At 47.5% G+C, this 18,248-nt stretch overlaps 1 protein-coding gene across 1 annotated transcript in view; it reads left to right on the forward strand.

Moving 5' to 3' along the window:
- The window catches only part of ARHGEF18 (Rho/Rac guanine nucleotide exchange factor 18), a 95,826-nt gene that overhangs the window by 44,918 nt on the left and 32,660 nt on the right, over positions 1-18,248 (forward strand).

Here is an 18,248-nt window from a genome sequence, read left to right on the forward strand (position 1 = left end):
AGCGAGCACCACAGGGTGCCGTCCAGGCCACTTACAGAACACTATGGGGGTCCCTGGGTGTTCCTCGACGAAGCTCTCAGGGTCCCAACCGTCACGCAGGACAGCTGTCAGTAGAGAAGGAGGAGTGAAGCTCTTAAGTGCTGTTTGAGTGTCTCCTGCAGCTCTAGTTGTGCTTTTTTTTTTTTTTAAGAAAACGTTTTAACCATTTTTAAGTATAGATTCACATTGCTGTACATCCATCCCCTCCACCCATCTCCTGGACTTTCTCATCTTCCCAAATTCTGTCCCCATTAAACACTGGCTCCCCAGGCCCCTGTCCCCCACCATTCTACTTTCTGCCTCTAAGAATTTGACGACACTGAGTCCCTCGTATACATAAAATCATGCAGTATTTGTCCTTTTGTGACCGGCTCATTTCACGGAGCATGATGTCCTCACCCAGGTGTAGCAGGTATGAGAATTTCCTTCCTTTTTAAGGCTGGATAATATTACATTTTACTGATATATCACATTTTGTTTATCCATTCATCTGTCAACGGACACTTGGGTTGCTTCCACCTTTTGAGTACTGTGAATTATGCTGCTATGAACATGGGTGTGCAAGTATCTATTTGAGTCTCTTCTTTCAGTTCTTTCGGGTCCATACCCAGAAGTGGAATTGTTGGATCATATGGTAATTCTATGTTTGACTTTTCTGAGGAACTGCCACACTTTTCCATAGCAGCCACACCACCGTCAACACATGAGGATTCTAGTTCCTCTACATCCTCACCAACCCTTGTTACTTTCCATTGTACCATCCTAGTGGGTTTGAAGTGGCATCTCATTGTGGTTTTTTTTTTTTTTTTTAAACCGAACCCTCCCCAGGGTTGGCATTTTAATTAATTTATTTATTTATTTTTTGCGTTACACGGGCCTCTCACTGCTGTGGCCTCTCCCGTTGCGGAGCACAGGCTCCGGACGCGCAGACTCAGCGGCCATGGCTCACGGGCCCAGCCGCGCCACGGCATGTGGGATCCTCCCGTACCGGGGCACGAACCCGCGTCCCCTGCATCGGCAGGCGGACTCTCAATCACTGCGCCACCAGGGAAGCCCCTCGTGGTTTTGATTTGCATTTTCCTAGCAGTAAGGATGTTGAGCATCTTTGCACGTGCTTATTGGCCATGTCTGTATCTTCTTTAGAGAAATGTCTATTCGCGCCCTTTACCCATTTCTGAATCAGATTGTTTGTTTTTTACTCGTTAAATGGTAAGACTTCTCTACACTCATTGAATCTGACACCAGAGGGTTGTACCCATTTCTGAATCAGATTGTTTTTTAATCGCTAAATGGTAAGACTTCTCTACACTCATTGCATCTGACACCAGAGGGTTGTAAGAACTTAAAAGCAAGTCTTAGATACCCATGACCTCTGACATCTCCAGGCATTCCACCAGAAGACTGGTGTCTGGTAAGTGTGGTCCCAGGCCTGGGAAGGAAGCAGAAGAATTGGCCCAGGGCAGTCGCCCAACTAGAGACCAGCCAACCCGCTGTCATCCCCCTGTCCCCCAGAAGAGTAGGTTATCAGAGCTGAAGTCATGAGCCTGAAAGCCAGCATGAATCATTAGGAAGAAATGGTATCACATCAGCCTCATTTCCTCTTCTGGCAGGTGACCGTCTAGTCAGTAGACCAGGAAAACGGGGTGGAACGTGGGGAGATGGGAAGCGTCAGATCGGGTCCTGGACATCATTCTTGGGGGCAGAAGTGAGAAGCACACAGAGATGTTAAGATAATTCTGAGCTAATCACCATTTAGCCAGGCTTATAACTAGTTGGGTGAAAGTTCCCAAACGGCGTTAATTAGTGAGTTAATTAGAGGGAGATGGCCCCCCGGGTTCCATCCTCTGCTCTGTCCACCAGTCATTTACCATGTAATTTTTTTTTTTAATTTATTTTGTCTGTGTCTGGTCTTTGTTGCGGCATGCGGGCTTTTAGTTCCCTGACCAGGGATCGACCCCACGTCCCCTGCATTGGAAGGCAGATTCTCTACCACTGGACCACCGGGGAAGTCCTTACCATGTCATTTAGAAAAGCAAAGATGTGGAAAGTTTGCTTATCAAAGCTGGAGGGGTGGCCTCCATCTCTGTGTCATAGAATCGGGGCCCCCAAATCTCAGCGACTGAAATAGTTAGCTGAAGCCAGCAAGGTGGGCTTCGGGGCAAGGAATGTTTCGATTCCCATGCCTGGATCTAACTCGGCATTTCCTGGCCTGGGCGCCATGGACATTGGGGGCCAGCTGATTCTCCGTGGTTGGGATGCTGAACAGCATCCTTGGTGGTGACCCACTCGATGTCAGGAGCACCCCCCATAACCCCTGGTAGTAATGATCAAAAATGTGTCCAGATGCTGCCAGATGTCTCCCAGGGATCTGAATCAACCACTGGTCTCAATAAGCAACTATGGAAATATAGGATGGGAAAATAGGACTGAATGACAGCCTGTGAGAAAACAACCTAGAGATTTCAGTTGATAATAATAATAATAGTTTGAACCAGTGGTTCTGAGATGAACTACTCCTCACCCCCCTTTCCTGTTCCGGTACTACCTGCAACAAAGCAGGGCCCCTCAGGGCTGTAATTTCTGTGTCTTGTCCCATTCAGTCCCCAGGCAGCTCTGCAAAGCAGTCTCCCTAGCCCTGGAATCTTGTAAACTCCTTGGCTTCGGGTACCGTCCTCTACCCAAATCTCCATCCCTCTTCTAGACCTGTCTCCTGAGCGCCCCACTCCTGTGTCTAGCTGCCACCTGCCATCACCCCGAGTCCTCCCAAGCAGCTTGGGTCAAACCCGCCACTGCTCCCCCGCCCCCGGCCCCAAGTCTGCCCTGCCTGTCCCCCACCCCCAGGTCAGTGGTCCTGGCACCCTCCACCCTCGGCCCCTTCCAGTCTGCTGCCCGGTTGCATCCGCTGCTTCCAGAGGCAAATCTGAACTAATAACCTCATGCATAAACCTTTCTGTAGCTTCAGTTTCAAGAATAAAGTATAACCCCCAGGGGCCCCCTAAGGCCCACCACAGAACCGTTGAGCACAAGGCATCCCCTCCCCGACTGCCCCTCCACCCCACTTTGTTTCTCCTCGTTTCTCCTCTTCTAAACCTCAGACCAGGTATCTCCCTTACTTGCCTGCCTCTCTCTCCCTCCCTCGAACAAATATTTATTGGGCATCCACCCTGCACCAGGCCCTGTGCCCATAACCGACAACACAGAGATCCCCACCTGCGTGGAGTTTCCTAAGTAAAACATGAAAATGCAGTACCCTCCTCATTATTTGTGGATTCTGTATTCACGAATTCGCCTGCTGGCTAAAGGTTGTCTGGAATCCCCCCAAGTCAGTGCTCACAGAGCTTTCTCCGCCATTCAACAGCGCTCCGGGCTGAGGCTGGACTGCACACTCCTTCCCGACTTCCCCTTCCCGCCTTCTGCCGTCTCAGCTTGTTCTGTAAACAAGCATCCTTTTTGTGGTGTATTTAGCGCCACATTTTCTGCATTCTTGTGCTTTCTGTTGGCAATTGCGCTGTTTTGAAAATGGCCCCCAAGCCTAGGGCTGAAGCGCTGTCTAGTGTCCTAAGCCCAGGGAGGCTGCGACGCTCCCTCTTGGGGAAAACACGTGTGTTCCACGAGCTCTGTGAGTTACAGAGCTATTGGCCACGAGTTCAGTGTTAATGAGTCAGAGATACATATTCAGTAAGTCGCCTTTCAACAGAAACACACATCACACAAGATTCTGTATTAATGGCTTGATGAAAATATGACCAGAGGCTCTTGGAATCTAACCCCAGATTTGCCCTAGAAGCAACGGCTCGGTAACCACTAACTCAGTGTTCACAACAACTTTATAGACGTAACCAGTGCACGAGGGGGTGCAGAAACCTCCCAGATTGGGCCTCCTTGACCTTCCCCTTCACTTCTGCCCTGCAGGTGTGTCTTCTCTCCAACCACGTTTGTCCCCTGCACCCCAGAGGCATCTGCAGCCTGGGATCCCCAGCCACTGTACAGGGAACTCCTCATCCCCAGCCTGTCTCGGGAGCACACCCTTGCCCTGAATTGGAGGCCCTGCCATGCCTGCTGCAGGACAGGCATCTGTCTCCATGTCTTACTCTCCTGACCCTTGCTCCTCCAAGCCCCTTTTCACTCAGGACTCCTCATTTCAAGGAGCCACCCCAGCTTTTCCCCATGCTCTGGACCAGCCAGCTGGGGTGTACAGGTGTGGGACATGAATGAGTCACACGGGAGATCTGGGGCAGAGCCTGCCCTGGTGGTCCTTACCTTGTCAGTACGGGTTTTCTGAACTCCATACACGGCATGATAGGTGGCTGCCCGCTGGAGGCCCGAGCCCAGCCCAAGGCCTCACCTCCAGCCTGTGAGCACTCAGAGATGATCAACTCTTGACAAAAGGCCAGCATTTATTTCTAAAAGTCATATGCCTTCAGTAGTTAGCTTAAAGTAGATAAATGTACTTTTATTTGCCTGTCTTTTGGTGTAGATCCAACAGCCTTTCCACCGATGGAAATTTGTCACGTTTCTTGAAACCAGACCTATGGTAGAGACTCTGCTCTCTAATTTCCATTTAATCAGAAATTTAAAGAAACCTCCGGCCATCCAACTGCTGAATCCTTTGAAATAATTTTAGATTTACGAAGGGTTAAAAAAAAAGAGATCATGCAGGTATTCCCTGGCAGTCCAGTGGTTGGGACTTGATGCTTTCACTGCTGGGACCCAGGTTCGATCCCTGGTCAGGGAACTAGGATCCTGTAAGCCATGTGGCACAGCCAAAAAGAAAAAAGATGGTGCAGAGACTTCCCATATACCCTGCACCCAGCTTCCTAGCGTTAACTTTTTTTGTTTTAATTATAAATGTCATATGACCATTGCAGAAAATTTGGAAAATAGAAAAATGGGGGAAAACATCCAAAATCCCTTGCAGCTACAGTTAATTTTCATTTTGTTGTATCACCTCCCAGGATTTTCTTTCTTTACCCCTGTTTTCCTGCAGGGTTGTCCTTGTCGGTACAATCATTTGAAAAAGCAGTTTGATGATGCATATCTAAAATCATAAAGCATTTCTAACCTTTGCCTCCGCAATTCTGTCCCTTTGAGATGTGTGTGTGTGTGTGTGTGTGTGTGTGTGTGTGTGTGTGTGTGATTGGAATGCATACATCTGACAACAGGGAAATGATTAAAGCAATACTTACAAAGACCATAGCAGCATGCAAAACGTGGAACGTTGGTATATTCACCGTGATGACAACTGTCATCGTATACACCCAGGCAAATAAAGATCGGGGCACAGTGACATTTGTAAACGATGGCAAGAATATTGGCCAATTTTCCTTTTCTTTTAATTTTTCCTTTAAAAAAATTTTTAAGTTCACTCCTGTACTAATAATTGAGGGATCAAATTCAGGTAACAGTGACATAGGTGACATTTTTTCATGAGCCCTTACTAGTGTTTCATAAGGGCCGTTTCTTATCAGCCAGGACTCTTTGCAGGTGAAGAGTTTGTACCACATTTGTTCTTCAGGACCATAACATGCAGCTGGCTGGGTTTATGCCCAAGAATGTTCCGCTTTGTTCTTTTTTTTTTTTTGCCCCTCAGACGACTCACCACTAGCAGTTCGCCTCAGTTAGTTCTTACCTTTATTAAAGAAGAATAATTTTAAAAAACACCATCTTGGCATTAGATATTAATCAGAGATGTGCCTTATTTATCGATGGACTAATTAAGCCAGTGCCCACCCGCCCCCTCCCCCCCAAAAAAACCTTTGAGGTTAAGGTTTATTAAGAACGCTCGCTAAGGGCTTCCCTGGTGGCGCAGTGGTTGGGAGTCCGCCTGCCAGTGTGGGGGACATGGGTTCGAGCCCTGGTCCGGGAAGATCCCACATGCCGCGGAGCGGCTGGGCCCGTGCGCCACTACTGAGCCTGCGCTCTACAGCCCTCAGGCCACAGCTACTGAGGCCCGTGCGGCTGGAGCCCAAGCTCTGCAGCGGGAGAGGCCACCGCAGTGAGAGGCCCATGCACTGCGGTGAGGAGTGGCCCCTGCTCACCGCAGCTAGAGAAAGCCGCACGCAGCAGCGAAGACCCAATGCAGCCAAAAATAAATAATAAATAAATAAATAAATTTATTTTTTAAAAAAGAACACTCACTAAGAATTCACTCCTGGGCAGTACACCAGCTACTTAATTGACATCTAGTGATTTGGGCACTAAAATCTAGCTCTCTGCCTGACTGTCCCATGCCAACCTCATTTTTTCCCTTATGCAAAATCAGAGTAATATTTTTCTACACATCTTGTCACCGAAATTATGCTAGACTGCTTGACGTATCATGGGGACTGATTGGCCCATTTCTGCCGGGATAAAGGTCTCACATGAATAGTTCCAGTTAGCGTATATTTTGTGCCGTGAAGTGTCCCTGACTCTTAGATGTCCTGGAAGAAAAAGCAGCTTCGAACAGTTTTCATGGAGGGGTGTGGTTTCTCCCCACGCATCTGAGTTTTTCCTTAGTGTGCCATCAGAACTTTTTAATCAGAGGTCACCTCGCAGTGTGGAAAGGTTCTGAAGAGCCTTCTGCGTCTCTCAGGATTCTGGGGCTGGAGGAGCCCGAGGGAGACTGGGTCCTGATCTGGGCGGTTAGAGATGAGACCACTCACGGCCCCGCCCTCATCTTTCCCCTGACAAGCTAGAGGCCACCTGGCCCATCTCCTCGCTTCCAGTCGGGTAGTGGGGTTCCGTCTGGCCTGCTTGCAGACACAGAACTTTAAAACCTGCCAGGAGGGAATTCCCTGGCGGTCCAGTGGTTAGGACTCTGAGCTTTCACTGCCAAAGGCCCGGGGTCGATCCCTGGTCGGGGAACTAAGATCCCACAAGCCACACAGTGTGGCCTAAATAAATAAATAGATAAAAATAAAAATAAATAAACTCTGCTAGGAAAGCCCACCCTCTGGGGCCAAGGGCAGTTGTGTCTGCCCAGTTCCCAAGGGTGGGAATGTCTCTGGGCACCGTGCAGAGGAGGAGAGCTGTCCTCATGAAGTCAGCCAGGGTAGCAAGAGGGCCACGGAGACCCCAGGAGAAGAGTGGGCTTGGGCAGGGGGAGGCCAACTTTCAGGGCGCACAGGACGGGACAGGTCCTGTCGGGGTGATGCTGGCTCAGTAAACGACAGTTCTGGGGGTGAGAAAGTGCACCTGGGGTGGGGGGCGCGGTGGACAGGGAGTTCATCAAGAGAGGAGCCGTGAGGGTTGACAGACCCTCATTTCGTTCCCCCACCTTCCAGCAGAGCCCAGTCTGTTCCGTGGAGATTTTTTTGTTTCTTAAGTGGAAAGATGACAAGTTGTCTTTAAAGTGAAATAGCCAAGGACGGGCTCGCACCCGACCCCTGCAGGCCTCACCCTTGGGTGTCTGCCCTTGACCTTCCTGGCAGGGACCAGGTCTTCCTGTGTACCTGTGCCATGCGCACAGAGATGGCCGGTGATGTCACTCAGAGATGAGTGACACCGGCCCCTCACCCTGACGAGGTCAAGGTTTGATGGGGCCTGAGGCAATGAGATGAAAGCAGTGTGTGTAGGGGGATGGGGGGCAGGTAACGGAAGCGCACTGGAAGGCCTGGACCACGGGGGTGGGGAGCAGGGCAGGGCAACCCAGAGGGACTCTGACCTGGCCCCAAAGCTGGCCGAGCAAAGGGGCACCTGGGCCAGGGCCTCCAGGGCGCCCCAGTGCTGCATGACAGCACAGTTGGGGTACAGGGTGCAATTGGTGGCAAGAGGTGAGGCCTGGGAGGGGCCTGAACCCTGGAGAGTCCGGCACAAGCAGGCCAGGGAGTTAGGACTTTATACCGAAGCCATGGGGACGCTGATCAGGTGTGTGGGAAGCTGCACAGGCAGCAGGTGGGGAGGGACCGGGGTGGCAAGTCTGGATGGGCAGTCAGCCAAGGAGGTCACAGCCGTGGCTCAACGGCTTGTCCCGCTGGCACAGAGGGAGGGCCCTGCACAGAGGGGAGGAGGCTCCCGGAGAGCGCGGGGTAGGAGCCCCGGGGACAATGCAGGGAGAGAATGAGTGTGGGCGGAGGGGAAGCCACCTCTCCTGGGAAGTGTGTCACGTCCAAGTTCCCTGGTGGGGGGAGGTCACGTGCTCCCAGCTCACCACGGTGCTCAGCAGAGCTCTTTTTTTTTTTTTTTTTGGAGTAGAGTTGATTTACAGCATTGTGTTAGTTTCTGCTCTACAGCAAAGTGAATCAGTTATACATATACCTATATCCACTCTTTTTTAGATTGTTTTCCCACATGGGTCATTACAGAGTACTGAGTAGAGTTCCCTGTGCTATACAGTAGGTCCTTATTAGTTATCTATTTTATATATAGTAGTGCGTCTATGTCAATCCCAATCTCCCAATTTATCCCTTCCCCCTGCCGCCAGAAGAGCTCTTTTGAGTGGATCTAAAGTATCTGAGAATCCAGACCCTCGACCCTGCTTGCAGAGTGCGACCCACTAAGCTCCCCAGCAGCTGGGGATAGAGTGGTCGACCAGACAGTGGCCTGCTCTCAGGAAGCTTCCAGACAGTCTGTGCTATGGTGGGGGAAGATGGACTGTGGAAACGAGGGGTGGGGGACCCAGCTGCTAAGAATTTATCCCAGGAGAGTATCCATTGCTGATGAAGTATGTCACGCAGATGTCCATCACAGTTTAATTTACAACCACGGGAAACGTTGGAAATACCCCAAGAACACGACATTAGAGGAATGGTCGTGTTTAATAAGTGATTTTACAGCCATTGCAAAAGATTTCCATAAGAAAGCTGTTGTAAAGGCTTTACACAATATATTTGACAGGCTGGCAGAATGTTTATGACACATCTTAAGCAGAAAGGCAGGATGTAAAATTAAGTTTGGGCAGGAGCTCACCCATGTATTAGGTCAAACCGTGGGAAATAGTCATTTTTGTAGGTCAGAAATGGTTGATGGTTGGCAACCGTGTGACCTCATTGAAATGAACAGAAATAAGAATGGAAAGGAATGTGCTAAAACAGGAGCAGTGGTTCTGTCTGGTTTGTGAAATCCCAGGCGGTTGCTATTTAATTATTATGGAAAACTAGAAATCCCTCGTCTGCGTTAACGTCACCTGTTACATAGGGGACCCCCCAGGAGAGCCCACTTCCACACCCACCCATGAGCCAGCCGTTCATGGGGACCGCCATCCTGGACTTCCTTTCCTCCAAGCATCACCCCCATCCTTCGGCCCCTTCCTCTCAAGTCACGGCTGGGACCCCTAGGTAGTTCTATAAACTCTCCAGGGCATACCCCTCTCAGCCCGAGTTGGCCCTGATGGGGGCCTCAGTCCGCCTACATCCGACCCTCCATGGTACTTATTAGAACACAGCTTTCTAGGTGCCGCTTCCAGCCAATGAACTCACTGAACTTGGCCCAGGCCCTAGATAAACTCCAGGGCAGGCTTGGCCGGCCAGCAGTTTGGCCCTCCTAGCTCTGGTTATCGCACTGATACTGCTGTGACCTAAGATGACCCAGCCCTGTGTGCACCACACTGTTGGTTTATTGAGCCTGCCTGCAGGCACCAAAAACCCCTTTGGTTTTCTCACCTGTGCTGCTGCTACAGGTGGGAACCTCCCATGCCCCCCATCTTTGCTGAATCTCTTGATATTTCCTCCATAGTAGCCTATCAAGATGGTTTTGTGTTTGGGAACTCCCTGGCGGTCCAGCGGTCAGGACTCAGCACTTCTACCGCAGGGGGCCCAGGTTCCATCAGCGGTCGGGGATCCCGCATGCCACATGGGGCGACCCCCCCCCCCAAAAAAAAACCTTTGTGTTAATTCATCTCTCTGTCTTTATTTCCAAACAAAATCTGGGGCAGCTTCTCTGCTCCATGTCATCTGTGAATTTGATAAGCGAGCCTCCTATGGTCTCATCTCAGGCAAGACCAAGGACAGAGCCCTTTGGCATTCCACTAGAGACCCTCTTTCTACGTAACAAGCTTGAGTGTGGATGCCCAGTAAATTTTAAAGTCGCCCAACCTGCACTCATCAGTTCTTAATACCCCCTGGAATTTACAAGGATGTCATCAGGGATTCAGCCAGCACCTAGCTGATACCCCAGGGGCCCGTATCCACTCTGTCTCCCCACTGTGCCCAGAGCCACGAGGATTAGCGACCCATTTGCTGTAGTGGCTGTAAACACCTTCACTCTGTCTACTCTCCTGTAGGGCTGCAAAGCACATCTCTCAGAGTTTAGTCTTGATTTGTTCCAGGAAACGGGAAACCCAGAATTCACGGCCTATTTCCCATCCCCGCAGCCCATAAGCCATTTTTTGCCAGAGATTAACATCGAGTTTGTACGATTAACTTCCTTCCTCTTTTCCAATCAGGATCACTTTGCCCTTCTGTTGTTTTCTGTCACTCTGTGCTCCCCGGCTCCCCAAAGGCACTCCACACAGGCTCAGCCAACTGTCTCCGTGTCTGACGCAAATGTTGTCCGATCTGGCGACTTTAGTTGGTGCCATCTGTGTCCCTGGACAGCCATGTGCCAGGTACTGAGGAGTTGAGGTCAGCTACATGTCCCTCGTCCTGCACTGAGCTTCGACGCCATTCTCAACGTGTTTTCTCTGATCCTTCTTGGTCCAAGTGCCATCTCACCAACAGAGGAGACAGAAGGAAACCATGGTTAAACAGTCTCGTTTTAGGGAGTCCCCTGGTGGCCTAGTGGCTAGGATCCCAGGCTTTCACTGCTGTGGCCCGGGTTCAATCCCTGAACTGAGATCCCACAAGCCACGCGGTGTGGCCCAAAAAAATGGGGGGGAGTCATTTGTGTCATATTTTAGATTCCACATGTAAGTGATATCACATGGTGTTTGTCTTTCTCTGTCTGACTTACTTCACTTAGTATGATAATCTCTAGGTCCATCCATGTTACTGCAAATGGCATTATTTCATTATTTTTAAATGACTGAGAAATAGTCTGTATATGTATACCACATCTTCTTTATCCATTCATCTGTCGATGTACATTTAGGTTGTTTCCATGTCTTGGCTATTGTGAATAGTGCTGCTATCAACCTAGGGGCGCATGTGTATTTTCAAATTATAGTTTTGTCTGTGTGTATGCCCAGGACTGTAATTGTTGGACCATATGACAACTCTGTTTTTAGTTTTTTGAGGAACCTCCACACTGTTTTCCATAGTGGCTGCACCAATTTACATTCCCACCAACAGTGTAAGAAGGTTCCCTTTTCTGTACACCCTCTCCAGCATTTATTATTTGTAGACTTTTTAATGATGGCTATTCTGAACTGTGTGAGGTGGTACCCCACTGTAGTTTTGATTTGCATTTCGCTAATAATGAGCAATGTTGAGCATCTTTCCATGTGCCTGTTGACCATCTGTATGTCTTTGGAGAAATGTTTATTTTGGTCTTCTGCCCATTTTTTGATTGGGTTTTTTGGGGGTTTTTGTTATTGAATTGTGTGAGCTGTTTGTATATTTTGGAAATTAAGCCCTTATCAGTCGCATCATTTGCAAATATTTTCTCGCACTTCGTAGGCTGTCTTTTCGTTTTCTTTATGGTTTCCTTTGCTGTGCAAAAGCTTTATCATCTTAACCATCGTAAGTGCACAGCCCGGTGGCATTAAGTACATTCACATTGTTGTGCAAGCATCCCCACCGTCCATCTCCAGAACTTTCTCATCTTCCCAAACTGAAACGCTGTCCCCATGAAACACTGACTCCTCATACCCCACCCTCAGCCCCTGACACTCACCATTTACTTCCGGTCTCTGTGGATGTGACTCATTTAGGGACCTTACATGAGTGGAATCACACAGTATTTGTGCTTTTGTGTCTGACTTATTTCACTGAGGATAATGTCCTCAAGGTTCATCCATGTTGTAGCAGGTGTCAGAATCTCCTTCCTTTTTAGGGCTGAATAATATTCCAGTGTTACGAAAGGACCACATTTTGTTTATCCATCCATTCATCCATCCATGGACATTTGAGTTGCTTCTACCTTTTGGCTATTAATGCTGCTACAAACATGGGTGTCCCTAAATATTTTTGATTATTTGTCACTTCCCTCCCTCTGTCCCAAGAGGGGCCTGGCCCACTCCTGCCCTTTTGAAACATAACTCGGAGCACCCGCACACACATACCTTTTCAAATGTTATTCTTTTGTTTTTAACAAGGCTCAGTTCCTCCCGAACTTAACTTTTTTTAAAAAAAAGGAAACTTTCATTTGAGAATAGTTTTCAGTTTATAAAAAACTTGCAAAGAGAGTACGGAGTTTCCTTATACCCCCACCCCCGCCACATAGTTTCCCCCGATGTTCACATTACTGTTGACTAAAAGCTCTGTACTTTATTCAGGTTTCACCAGGTTTTCTGTGCCACGGTCCAGCCCAGGAGCCCACATTGCGCTTAGCGGATTTCACTTTTGAGCTACTTCCCTGATGTTGTCATCCTTTGCAGTTAAGCATCGTCCAATTCTAATAACCAGCCTTTGAAAATCTGAACTTGGTGGTCTTCCATGGCAGCCCCTCATCCTCCTCCTTCAGATCCTGCCCCCTTTCCTTACTCCTCATGATTCTTCATCAAATCATGTTCCAAATTTTTTATTTTATTGAAGTGTAGTTGATTTACAATGTTGTGTTAATTTTTGCTGTACAGCAAAGTGACTCAGTTATTTTTATTTATATATATATATATATTCTTTTTATATTCTTTTTTTTTTTTTTTTTGCGGTAGACGGGCCTCTCACAGTCGTGGCCTCTCCCGTTGCGGAGCACAGGCTCCGGACGCTCAGGCTCAGCGGCCATGGCTCACGGGCCCAGCTGCTCCGCGGCACATGGGATCTTCCTGGACCGGGGCACGAACCCGCGTCCCCTGCATCGGCAGGCGGACTCTCAAGCACTGCGCCACCAGGGAAGCCCTTCCTTTTATATTCTTTTCCATTATGGTTTATCAGGGTATTGGATATAGTTCCCTGTGCTACACAGTAGGACCTTGTTGTTCATCCATCCTGTATATACTAGTTTGCATCTGCTAATCCCAAACTCCCAATCCATCCCTCCCCCACCCCCACCCCCCATTCTGTTCTATATGTCTGTGAGTCTGTTTTTGTTTTGTAGGTATGTTCATTTACGTCGTATTTTAGATTCCACCTGTGAGTGATATCATATGGTATTTGTCTTTCTCTGTCTGACTTACTTCGCTGAGTGTGATAATCTCTAAGTCCATCCATGTTGCTGCAAATGGCATTATGTCATTCTTTTTTTATGGCTGAGTAGTATTCCATTGTGTATGTGTACCACATCTTCTTTATCCATTCCTCTGTCAGTGGACATATTGGTTGCTTCCATGTCTTGGCTATTGTGAACAGTGCTGCTACGAACATTGGGGTGCATGTATCTTTTTGAATTATAGTTTTGTCTGGGTTCATTTTCCAAATTTTTAAGACGCCTCCCCTTCCCCCTTTAATCTCAGATATCAGGTCTTTGAAATAAACACCTCTTTTCTTCTTCTCAAAAGTAAACTCTTAACACAAAACCAAACAAAGGAGGAATTATCTATAATCACAATAGGTAGGCATCTACTCATTATAAAACATTACTGCATTTTGGTACCAACATATTCATTGATATCATTGGAGAAAAGGAAAATGCCATTCAGGTGATGAACCTCCAGGTTATCTGCCAACCAACCCATTTCAGAGAGAGGAAGCTCCTTGGCCATTCATTTTTGTTATTGTTTTTGTTTTAATTTTAAGGTACATATGCTTCCTAAGTTGCAGGCCCCGTTCAGTAACGTAACATTCACAAACGTCGGGTGTACCCAGCGAAATGTCATTTCAGCCCCGAGCTTTCCAAAAATCTTTTACTCAGATTAATTTTCAGCAAGATACACACGCATAAAAGATCACGCAGTTCCCTTTTCTCTAGACACAGGCAGACAGTGAGTTGGGCACAGTTTCTTAGCTAAGCAGACAAGGTACAGTTGCGCCCCCCCATATCCACAGGTTCCACATCCTTGATTCAGCCAACCAAGGATCAAAAATACTCCAGAAACTTCCAGAAAGCAAAACTTGAATTTGCTGCGCTCACAGCCAACTATTTACCTAGCATTTACATTGTATTAGGTATGATAAGTAACCTTGAGATGATTTAAAGTATACCTGAGGGTGTGCATAGGTTCTATGCAGATTCAGCTGACCCCTGAACAGTGCGGGGGTGGGGGGTAGGGGCGCTGACCCTCTGTGCAGTCGAAAATCTGAGTAGAACTTTATAGTTGGCCCTTTATATCTGTGGCTCCACATCCTCAGATTCAACCAACCACGGATTGTATAGAACTATAGCACATATTTAGTGGGAAAAAAAAATCCGCTGTAAGTGGACCTGCACAGTTCAAACCCGTGTTGTTCAAGGGTCAACTGTATTGATACTTTTCCATTTCATGTGAGGGACTTGAGCATCCTGGAGTTTGGAATTTTGGCATCCTTAGAGGCCCTGGAACCAATCCCCTCCGGATACCGAGGGCTGACTGTATTTAGCATTCATGCTAATAACAAAGTAAATTTTTTTTTTTTTTAAATTCATTTATTATTTTTTTTTAATTTATTTTTGGCTGCATTGGGTCTTCGTTGCTGCATGCAGGCTTTCTCTAGTTGCGGCGAGCAGGGGCTACTCTTCGTTGCAGAGTACAGGCTTCTCATTATGGTGGCTTCTCTTGTTGCGGAGCACAGGCTCTAGGTGTGCGGACTTCAGTAGTTGTGGCGCGTGGGCGCAATAGTTGTGGCTTGCGGGCTCAGTAGTTGTGGCTCGCGGGCTCTAGAGCACAGGCTCAGTAGTTATGGTGCACAGGCTTAGTTGCTCCACGGCATGTGGGAACTTCCCAGACCAGGGCTTGAATCCGTGTCCCCTGCATTGGCAGGCAGATTCTTAACCACTGTGCCACCAGGGAAGTCCCCAAAGTGAATTTTTTCTATGTCTTGCGGTGATGTGGGGATTTACTCAATAAGGGCAGCTTCTCCCATGAGGTCAGGGACAGGCAGGGATGACTGGCCTAGGGCCGTCTGGCAGCTCTCTGAGCCAGGTATAATTTCTTACCATCCACACCTTTGTGCATTTCTCTTTTACATGGTGGCCCCTGGCAGAGGCTTCTGCATGAAGTCCCCAGGTTTCCAGCCAGGACAAAGTCTTGCGTTTGGCCACTCTCAGTGGAGCAGCCCCACATCCTGTTGGGTGGCTCTTTTTTTTTTTTTTTTGGCCACACTGCGAAGCTTGTGGGATCTTAGTTCCCCAACCAGGCATCAAGCCCATGCCCCCTGCAGTGGAAGCACCAAGTCCTCCCCGCTGGACCACCAGGGAAGTCCCTCTCATTACTTTTTATACTCTCACAGTCTCTTCTCCCAAATTATGGTGACTCGCCATGAGGTCGTCGGGCATTTCTCGTTTTCATTGTAACCCTCTCTGAATGTCTCCAAGCGTGCTTTCTTATAAAGCACTATTCCCAGACCCTCCTCCTTGACCATCAGAACTGCTCTCTGAGGTCTCGGTTGAGTGTCCATCACCTTCTGCAGGAATTCTGCTTAAGAGGCTGTGCCCTTTGGCCTTCCCTCTAAGAGATGAAGGGAGAGAAGAAAGAGGAAGTCTGCTTGTTCTTTCTGCTGAGGTGTCCAGTGAGTGATAAGAGAAGCTCTGGAATTAAATGAGTTCGCAGGAAACACGGCTTTATTCACTGTGTTCTGGTCTGAATTGTGTTCCCCCCAAATTCCCATGTTGCATCCCTAACCCCCCAGCGTGATGGTAATAGGAGGTGGGGCCTTTGCAAGGTGATTGGAGTAGATGAGGTCATGAGGTTGGGGCCCCCATGATGGGATTAGTGCCCTTATAAGAAAAAACCTTAGATAGCTTGTTCGCACTCTCTCTACCATGTAAGGACCCAGCAAGAAGGTGGCCATCTGAAGCCCTCAGCAAAGGCCGAAACTACTGGCACCTTAGTCTTGGACTTCCCAGCCTCCAGGACTGTAAGACATAAATTTCTATTGTTTAAGCCACCCAATCTGTTATTTTATTATGGCAGCCAGAGCTGTTTACGACTTTGGGCATGAGTGTTCTTTCATTTTTTGTTGTTGGTGGTGATGCTTTTGTTTGTTTCACACTTTTTCTTTTGAAATCATTACAAATTCACAGGAAATTGCAAAGGTGGTACAGAGAGGTCACGTGTACCCCTCACGCAGTTTCCCCCACTGGTTACTTCTTTGTAACTACAATATAATAGCATGTCAAAACGAGGAAATTGTTATCTGGACAATATGTGAGTCTGGTCCAATGCCATTTTATTACATGTGTAGATTCCCACAGCCACCACTTCCCTCAAGATCCAGGACTGTTCCATCACCACAGATTGCCCTTGAACTTCTGCATTATATTCTCACCCACTCTTCATGCACCCACCCCGCCCCATCCACTGATGACTCCAGCAACCACAAATCTTTTCTCTATCTCTATAATTTTGTCATTTCAAGAATGCTACAGGGCTTCACTGGTGGCACAGTGGTTGAGAGTCCGCCTGCAGCTGCAGGGGACACGGGTTTGTGCCCCGGTCCAGGAAGGTCCCACATGCTGTGGAGCGGCTAGTGCTGTGAGCCATGGCCACTGAGCCTGCACATCCGGAGCCTGTGCTCCACGACGGGAGAGGCCACAACAGTGAGAGGCCCGCGTACCAAAAAAAAATAAATAAATAAAGAATGCTACATAGGGAATTCCCTGGTGGTCCAGTGGTTAGGACTCTGCACTTCCCTTGCTGGGGACCTGGATTTGATCCCTGGTCGGGGAACTAAGATCCCGCAAGCCACTCGGTGCAGCCAAGAAAAAAAGGAATGTTACATAAATGGAATCATATGGTGACCTTTTGAGGTTGTCTTTTATCTCAGTGTAACGCCCGTGAGATCTACCCAGGTTGCTGTGTGTTATCAACAGTTCCTTTTCCTTGCCGAGTAGTATTCCGTGGCATGGGTGGACCGCAGTCTGTCTGACCATTTACTCAGTGAAGGACATCTGTGTTGTTTCCTGTTTTGGCCTCAAAGCAGCTGCGAACAGTCATGTAAAGGTTTTTGTCTGGACCTGAGTTTTGCATTTCTCTGAGATAAATACACAAGAATGCAGTTGTTTAGTTTTCTTTACAAACCACCCAACTGTTTTCCAGAGCGGCTGCACCCTTTTACATTCCCACCAGCAATGTATGAGTGATCCAGTTTCTCCACATCCTCACCAGCATTTAGCATCATCACCGTTTTTTATTTTAGCCGTTCTGGTAGTGACGGCTCACGGTGGTTTTGCATTTCTCTGATGCCTAAATGATGTTGAACATCATTTCACATGCTTTTTTACCATATGTATATCTTATTCGGTGAAATGTAGTCTTCATCTCTTATGCTCATTTTCTGAATGGGTTATTTGTATTTTTACTGTTGGATTTTGAGAGCACGTCATACATTCTAAATGCTAGTCTTTCATCAGATAGGCGTTTGCAAAATATTTCCTCCCACTCTGTAGCCTATCTTTTCATCCTTTTAACAGATCTTCCACAAGCAAATGTTTTTAATTACGACGAAGTCAATTTAAAGATATATTTTTCTTTTGTGGATCAGGCTTCTGGTGTCATAGCAAAGAACTCTTTCACCCATCCAAGCCCCATTTCCTGAAGATTTTCTCCTATGTTAGCTCTGAAAAGTCTTATAGTTCTACATTTTCTGTTTAAATCTGTGGTCCATTTTGAATTCTTGTTTGTGAAAAGCATGAAGTTTAGGTTGAGGTTCATTTTTATGCCCACAGACGTGGCCATTGGTTCTTTCTGCATTAACTTCTGGAATTATCCATAGAATAATACAAACTATTTTGTAGAATAGTGATTTGCAAGCATATCGCTTGATGGTATAACCCACATGTCCTGCATGATATTTACGCCAAAAATATATATTTGCTACCATATTATCCTTTTGCTATACATGAGGGATTTTTCAACACAGATCTCTAGATCACTCATTATTAAACATTAATTCTCAACGTATAAATCTTCATTCCAGAAGCAATTAACTGTGGGTGGTAGCAGTACAGGTTATTTCTACTTTTATACTGTTTTGTGATTTTTAAGTCTTCTGCACACACAGTCAGGAAGATCCCACAATTCTTTTTTAAGTGGTGTTTGCTGGGTTTGACGTAATTTG

Source organism: Phocoena sinus, chromosome 3 (assembly GCF_008692025.1).
Source record: "Phocoena sinus isolate mPhoSin1 chromosome 3, mPhoSin1.pri, whole genome shotgun sequence".
Taxonomy (NCBI): Eukaryota; Metazoa; Chordata; class Mammalia; order Artiodactyla; family Phocoenidae; genus Phocoena; species Phocoena sinus.